This window comes from Herpailurus yagouaroundi, unplaced genomic scaffold (assembly GCF_014898765.1).
Source record: "Herpailurus yagouaroundi ecotype Mexico unplaced genomic scaffold, PumYag 246, whole genome shotgun sequence".
In the NCBI taxonomy this organism is placed as follows: domain Eukaryota; kingdom Metazoa; phylum Chordata; class Mammalia; order Carnivora; family Felidae; genus Herpailurus; species Herpailurus yagouaroundi.
In genome coordinates, this window is record NW_024412463.1 from 3,624,570 (window position 1) to 3,632,726 (window position 8,157).

General features: G+C 39.3%; 1 long non-coding RNA gene across 1 annotated transcript in view; it reads right to left on the minus strand.

Annotated features, from left to right (window-relative positions):
- The window catches only part of LOC121020104 (uncharacterized), a 15,575-nt gene that overhangs the window by 5,335 nt on the left and 2,083 nt on the right, over positions 1–8,157 (minus strand). The gene's annotated exons all lie outside the window — the stretch shown is intronic.

Below are 8,157 nucleotides of genomic sequence, written 5' to 3' on the forward strand. Positions count from 1 at the left end.
TTTTAACGTTTATTTATTTTTGAGACAGAGAGAGACAGAGCATGAACAGGGGAGGGGCAGAGAGAGAGGAAGACACAGAATCTGAAACGGGCTCCAGGCTCTGAGCTGTCAGCACAGAGCCTGATGCGGGGCTCGAACTCACGGACCGTGAGATCATGACAGCCGAAGTCGGGCACTTAACCGACTGAGCCACCCAGGTGCCCCGCCTCTTGACCCTCTTAAATAAATAAACTTTTTTTTAAAAAAGTGGCTCTTAAAAGTTTTTCCAAGGCAAAGAGGCCCACCAGAATCCTAGAGCTACTTCTCCCAGAAGTTGTATAAAGATGTGGACCTGATCTAAAGAGGTGGACTGTAGCGGACACCATGCAGCAGCACCTAGAATCCCCAGTTAGGACTGGAGGTCCAATTTCACCAGCTTCAAGGAGTGTTGACACCTCACAGTTCAGAGCTCTTGCTGGGAATTGGCCTCAAGCGAAGAGAGAAAACTCCCAAGGTGACCTCCTTTCCTAGGTAGCAACCTTACTCCAATAACTGTTTGATGAGGCCATAAAAAAGCCAGCCCCCTCCTGCCCCAACACACGATGGCCCTGAAAGACCGTCTCAGTTCAGAGCATTCTGTGGAATCAGTGGAGGCCATTGCTGTGACTGTACCCAGCCCAAGCTCTCTGTCTAGCCAATCCAACCCCCCTCCCTTCTCCTGTAGATGTTAACATCAAGAGCACTTCCTAGTGAACCTCCCCACTAATCTCAAAGTCTGCTTCCTGGGGAACCTGACGTGAAACAGGATTAAATGAAATAATGTCCCTAAAGTACCTGACATTAAAAAGGATCTCATCATAGGTGGCGTTGATCTTCTAATACATCTCAGAAAAACGTGAGTTTCAATCAACAGTATTAATAGCAATAATAACAACACCTATTATAACTAAGTGCTTACCCAATAGTAAACTAAGTGCTTTACATACATTAACTCATTTTATCCTTTTAACAAGTCCATTATAATCCACATTTTACAGAAAAGTAAAGGAGACACATGGGAGTTAATTAACTTTTCCAAGTTCACATGCTTATCCATTACACGTTACCAGCCTTTGTTTGGATGTGGCTATAAAAAGAGATGTATTTGTGGGAGAAGTTTAAGAATAATCCTTTTGCTTTTTAAGTCCTATCAGACTAAAGCTGAATATTCTAAACATGGCAAAGATTTTCTGCTTTCATACTCCAGCTCCTTCATATTCATTGAACACTTTCACCTGAAGTTATTCTGAGAAGGAAAGAAGAGTTAGTCCTTTAAAGAAGAATATCACGAACAATAACCAGTGTCTGTAAAATCTCTCATTTCCAGAAAATACATATAGCATAGGCATATGGTGCTTCTGAGAAATAAAGTTGTCTGCTGACTTCACATTAAACTGAGACCCCAACTTTCACTGTACTTTATCTGGGTAACAGCTGACAGATACCTGGCAACATGACTGTGCTTGGCTGAATTTCAGTTATGATCAATATTTCAGTTATCGATATTCCTGATAGTTCACATAACTCAACGTACTGAATCAGCTGAGGCCTGTCGGTCCTGTATTGTATGTGCCCAGTAACCCAATCAACACAAAATGTTTCTGCAAGTGTTTAGTAAGTATCTGATATGTGCTGGACACTGTATGGAGCATTACCACTACGAATGCATCAGATAATATCTTCCTCAAAGATCTCACAGTCTAAGTAGTTAGTTAGTACATTAGGAACTTGAATCATTTCTACACTCCTTCCAACATTTTTGACATATTTACATGCTATGTGTACTCTAATGGCCTTACCATATTTTGAATTATCTTTTATTTAAATAAATTGACTTAAGAAGGAAATTGTATGGCACCTCTAAAATTTTTTAAAAGGAAGCTCTTATTATTTAACAAAAAACCTTTTAATGTTTATTTATTTTTGAAAGAGAAAGAGAGAGCACAAACGGGGGGAGGGGCAAAGAGAGAGGGAGACACAGAATCTGAAGCAGGCTCCAGGCTCTGAGCTGTCAGCACAGAGCCTGATGTGGGATTCCAACTCACGAACTGTGAGATCATGACCTGAACCAAAGTCAGACACTTAACTGACAGGACCACCCAGGTGCCCCTAAAAAAAGGCATCTCTTTTTATAAAGAGAAGATACCTTGGGCGCCTGGGTGGCGCAGTCGGTTAAGCGTCCGACTTCAGCCAGGTCACGATCTCACGGTCCGGGAGTTCGAGCCCCGCGTCAGGCTCTGGGCTGATGGCTCAGAGCCTGGAGCCTGTTTCCGATTCTGTGTCTCCCTCTCTCTCTGCCCCTCCCCCGTTCATGCTCTGTCTCTCTCTGTCCCAAAAATAAATAAACGTTGAAAAAAAAAATTTTTTTTTTTAAATAAATAAATAAATAAATAGAGAAGATACCCATGAAAACAAACATATAACTATTAATAGTGGTTTTTTTTAAGATTAAATGTTTAAAACCTAAAATCATGTCAAATTTCACTAGTCTCATAGGAGACAGCTATAAAGAGAAACAAAGAAAATGAACGACTTAACACAGTATAATGAACTGGTAAAGAATACGTATTCAGCAGCTAAATTGATTTGACTCAAATATTAGTTCTGGCACTTAGCACCTAGTAGCTAAGAAAATTAGCTTCAGGAATGTTGCTGTACTTCTCTGATCCTTAATTTCCTCCCCTGTAAATTGGGATAATAGAATATTTACCTCATTGGATTATGATCAGGATCAAATGAGTTAACCACTTCAGAGCCATGGCAAGCCCATCATAAACACTGGGTAAAAGTGCATCACCAGTGTTACTGTTGCAACATACCAAGCTATGAGATGGGGGCCTGTGCAGAGCAATTCTCAATTTCATCAGAGGAATTCAAGAAGGAATTCATGGAGGAGATGACCATGCACATGACTGATGAGCAGCTGTTTATTAGGCTTATGGAGCAGGAGACATTGATTATTCCAGCAAAGAGCAGTCTGAGTTAAAATAGCCTCACTTTTTCTCTTTTCTGATACACTCATCTATAGAAGACACCTTTTGTTTTTGCCTGCCTCCCTTGCTCGGATGGTAGCACTTTGCTCTTTCTTTGGAGAACAGCCCTCTGCCCACTCTTGGTGCATATACATAGGGTAGGACTGACTCCATCCCCAGCCCCAGGAGTGGGCATGAGAGTCCGATCTGCTCATTGGTCCACCTGGCCCTACAGATGGATGTGTCTCAAATCAAACCAATCAGAATGAATCTCAGGACACGGTGTGGGGCCAGTGGAAAGAAGAAAAGTATGGGTTCCCTAGGGCTGCTGTAAGAAAGCACCACAAACAGAGTGGCTTAACCGACAGACAGAAATTTATTATCTCACGGTTCTGGAAACTCGATGTCAAGAATCAAGGTGTTAGTAGAGCCATGCTGTCCTGGAAAGTGCTAGGGAAGGATCTGTTCCAGGCCCCTCTCTTAGCTTCGGGTAGCTCCTTGGTGTGTGACTCAGTCTTTACGTGACATTCTCCCTATGTACTTGCCCATATACAAATTGTCCCTTTGTATAAAGTTACCAGGCATATTGGATTAGGGGCCGTGCCCATCCATAATGACTCTGTTTATGAATAAGGTCATATTTTGAGGTACTGAGGGTTAGGATTTCAACCTATGGATTTGGGGGGAACATAATTCAGCTGGTAACAGAGAGGCTCTCATTCCACTGGATTTAAAGTTGATAATAGGTAGGTGCAGTGCTCCTCGGAATCCCGTAAAGGGAAAAATTACCTTTCCTGGAAATGGAGCCAATTCAGGGGACAGAGAAGCTGAGGGACACAGATACAGGTTCTCAGCATCATTTGAGCACCATTTATTTGAGCGCCTGGATCCAGCTATGCCTGAAGCTTGTGTACCTGGACTTTTCATGTATATGAGTCAATAACATCCCCATTTTTTTTATACTAAAGATAGTTTGGGTTGAGCTTCTATCACATGGAGAGGAGGAACTACTAGTCGTATCTCGATGTGATAGAAACTCAACCCAAACTAGCTTTAGAAACAAATACAGTCCTGATTATATAGCACCTTAGCCACTGAGATTTTTTTTTTTTTTAATTTTGGTGAATTAATTCTGTGTTCCATAAGGAAAGACAATGGGCTTGTTGAAGAAATAGGAATTTCAGAACAGGTTTAGGCCAGTTTTGAAGAGCCACTCCTTTTAGACAGATGCTTTTATATCTTGTGTAGTAACTGTTAGTGGTTTGTGACATTTCTAGTCTGTCCTGGGTGTTACTAGTACCCGACAGGTCAGGCCTGTCACCTCCATAAAAGCAATGAGCATCCACACCAGCACACTCTATGGTGTGGGAGTCCCTTTGAGAATTACTGATGTCACACTAAATCTCATCAGCCGTATTTATTCTCTCTTCATCTCTGCCATTTGAGGCTTTTCAAAAAAAAAAAAAAAAAAGTCTGATTATTTTTACATGAAGAGAGCCTCTCCCTGCTCCTGTGATTTGCAAACTGTAAACCAAAGCTTAATTCTGGGGGAGTTAATTTGTCCTTATGGCAAGTATAATTAAGATGTAAATCTCCTGGGGAAATACCTGGAAATTAAGGTTATTGTTGACATTGTTATTAATTAATAATTATCAAATAGTCGCTTTTAAAAAAAGGATGAGCCTTTAGATTTTGATGCTCTCCATTATCCTCATTAAGTAACAGTGAGGTAAAGATGAATGAATCCTCAAGCCGATGAATTAATGATTAAGGCAGTCCAGAAAAATTCAGCCTAGATTCCGTATCCAGCAGGTTTCGTGGTGGCACTCTCTTAGCTGGCTAAATTTTGGCTAAGTGTTCAAATGAGATTTAACTTCTAGAGCAGCGATTTCGTCGGGAGATAAAGTCCAATAGATAAAGATTGGAAAAAAGACAAAGCTGAATTAAGTCCTTCCAGCAACATTTCCCATTGAGGGTCTCCAGGAGGGGATATCAGAATGCTATCCTAATGAAGTTTTGGAAACACCCTTTCGTAATTTCATCACCCACGAGAGATTTTTCTAAGGAAGCATCTAATGATACTGATAAAACCATGAACACGAATCAATGAGGAACCTAGACCTCTTGGTTTAGATTCCGTATGACAGTATTGTGTGTTAAATAAATACCAATAAATTATTAAAACATATTGGTTGTATCGTAACACAGAATCTTAACAATGTATTGTGTCAGCATGTACAGCTCTCGCTCAGGGAAATTCTCCATCTCTTTAATTCAAGCATTGACATCCTGTGCCAGCACAAAGCCTTTTTTATTTGAGATTGACACATGTCTAAAATTGCTTAGATTTTGTGTTGTGCTCTTAATACTTGAAATCCGGCAAATGAAATTCTATGCCACTGTGCATGAACAATGCCTTACAAAAAAATCTTAGCCTGGGGGTTCGACTGGAGGATTGGAGAAACAAAAAGTGCTTTCACTACTATTGCTTCAAGTTGGGGGAATAATTACTTTGGTGGAGGAAAAGGGAGGGCCGTTGCTAGCCCCTTGGAAAAATAGTATGTTTGTCAGCCCTTAAACTGGATCATTAAATTCAAGAAGGGTGTCATATGCGGATACTGGGTCATGTCAGCCGAATGCCTGCCTATGTCATGGTGAGGATGTGTTAGTCGTCATTTGCTACTCGTTCAGGGGAATTTTTTTTTGTTCTTTTTTATTCTGACATGCCTGAATAATTGTGGTAACACTGATGAACTCTCCTTTCTATACCTGAGGATAAACTCCCTCCAGTTTAGTTTCTGAAAGCATCCTTCTGCCTTCTTCTTTGGCTATAAACACAGTTGTATTTTCTTGGGATTCCCTCAAAATAGCATTTTAGTCATCAAACATTGCATGATGCATTTGAATGCCACCATGTTATTGAGGGAGATGGGGAGGCTGGTCAGAGTTGGGACTCCCTGGATTGGTATGGAAATCGAATCTCACTTGCTGCCTTGGTCTTTAACACCTGACACCCACAAAAGTGGCCGTATATCATGCAACACTTGTGTCTCAATATCAACTGTTGGGAAGGAACAAAAGGGCTTTCTCAAGATTAAAAATCTTTGTTCAATACTCACAAATCAATCATTGTGATATACCATATTAACAAAATGAATGATAAAAATCATAGGATCATCTCAATAGATGCACAAAAAGCATTTGGCAAAATTCAACATCCATTCATGGTAAAAAGCCTCAACAAAGTAGGTTTGAAGGAAATATCCCTCAATATTAATGAAGGCCATATATGACAAACCCACCACAAACATCATACTCAGTGGTGAAAAGCTTAAAGCTTTCCCTCTAAGATCAGGAACAAGACAAGGATATTCACTTTCATAATTTGTGTTCAATTTGGTATTGGAAGTCCTAGCCACAGCAGTCAGACAAGAAATAAATAAGGGAATAAAATAAGGGAATTAAGAGGCATCCACATTGGTAAGAAAGAAGTAAGCTATCGCTGTTTTCAGGTGACATGATACTATATAGGAAAAACCCTGAAGACACTACCAATAATCTATTTGAACTAATAAATGATTCCGTAATGTTGCAGGTTACAAAAATAATACACAGAAATCTGTTGCATTTCTATACATTAACAACCAACAGAAGAGAAATTAATAAAACAATCCCATTTACCATTGCCTTGAAAAGAATAACATACCTAGGAATAAATATAACCAAGGAAGAGAAAGACCTATACTATGAAAACTATAAGACATTGATGACAACAATTGAAGACGACACAAATAAATAGGAAGATATCACATGCCCATTGATTGGGAGAGTTAATATTGTTAAGATGTCCATACTACCCAAAACAATCTGCAGATTCAATGCAACACCTGTCAAAATACCAATCGTATTTGTCACAGAACTAGAACAAATAACCCTAAGATTTGTGGAACTGAAAAACACCCCGATTAGCCAAAGCAATCTTGAGAAAGAACAAAGCTAGAGGTATCACAGTCCCAGATTTTAAGCTTTACTACAGAGCTATGGTAATCAAAACAGTATGGTACTGGCAGAAAAACAGACACCTAGATCAATGGAACAGAATAGAGAGCCAAGAAATAGACCCACATCTATATGGTCAGTTAATCTACAACAAAGAAGGTGAGGATATCTAATGGTGAAAAGATAGTCTCTTCAATAAATGGTGTTGGAAAAACTGGACAGCTACCTGCAAAAGAATGAAACCGGACCACTTTCTTACACCATATGAAAAATAAAGAAAAAGGGATAAACTCAAAATGGATTAAAGACCTAAATGTAAAACCTGGAACCATAAAAAATCCTGAAAGAAGACATGGGTGGTAAACTCCTGGACATCAGCCTCAGTGATATTCTTCTGAGTCTGTCTCCTCTGGCAAAGGAAATAAAGCAAAAATAAACACTCGGAACTACATCAAGCTAAAAATCTTTTACACAGCAGAGGAGACCATCAACAACATGACAAGGCAAAACTGAATGTGAGAATATATTTCAAATGATATATCCAACGGGAGTTCATATTCAAAATATATAAAGAACTCATACAATTCAACACCAAAAAAAAAAAAAAAAAAACCAAAAAAAAAAAAAATGGGTAAAGAAGCTGAACAATTTTCCAAAGCAGACATCCAGACGGCCAACAGACACATGAAAAGATGTGCAACATCACTGATCATCAGGGAAATGCAAATCACAGCCACGATGGGCGAACAACTCACACCTGCCACAATGGCTATTATGAAAAAGACAAGAAGTAACAAGTGTTGATAAGGACGTGGGGAAAGAAGAACCCATATGCGCTGCTGCGGGGAACGTAAACTGGTGTGGCCACTGTAGAAAACCAGTATGGAGGTTCCTCCAAAGACTGAAAACAGGAATACCTTATGATCCAGCAAGTCTACTTCTGTGTAATTACACAAAAAAGAAAAAGAAAAAAAGAAACTATTAATCAAAAGGATATATGTACTCTTATTGTCACTGCAGTATTATTTATAATAGCCAGGATATGGAAGCAACCTGTGTCCATCAATCGACGAATGGATAAAGATGTGATATAAATATTATATGCATATGTATGTATATATGACATATATATGTATATGATATACATGTGTATACATCATATATATGT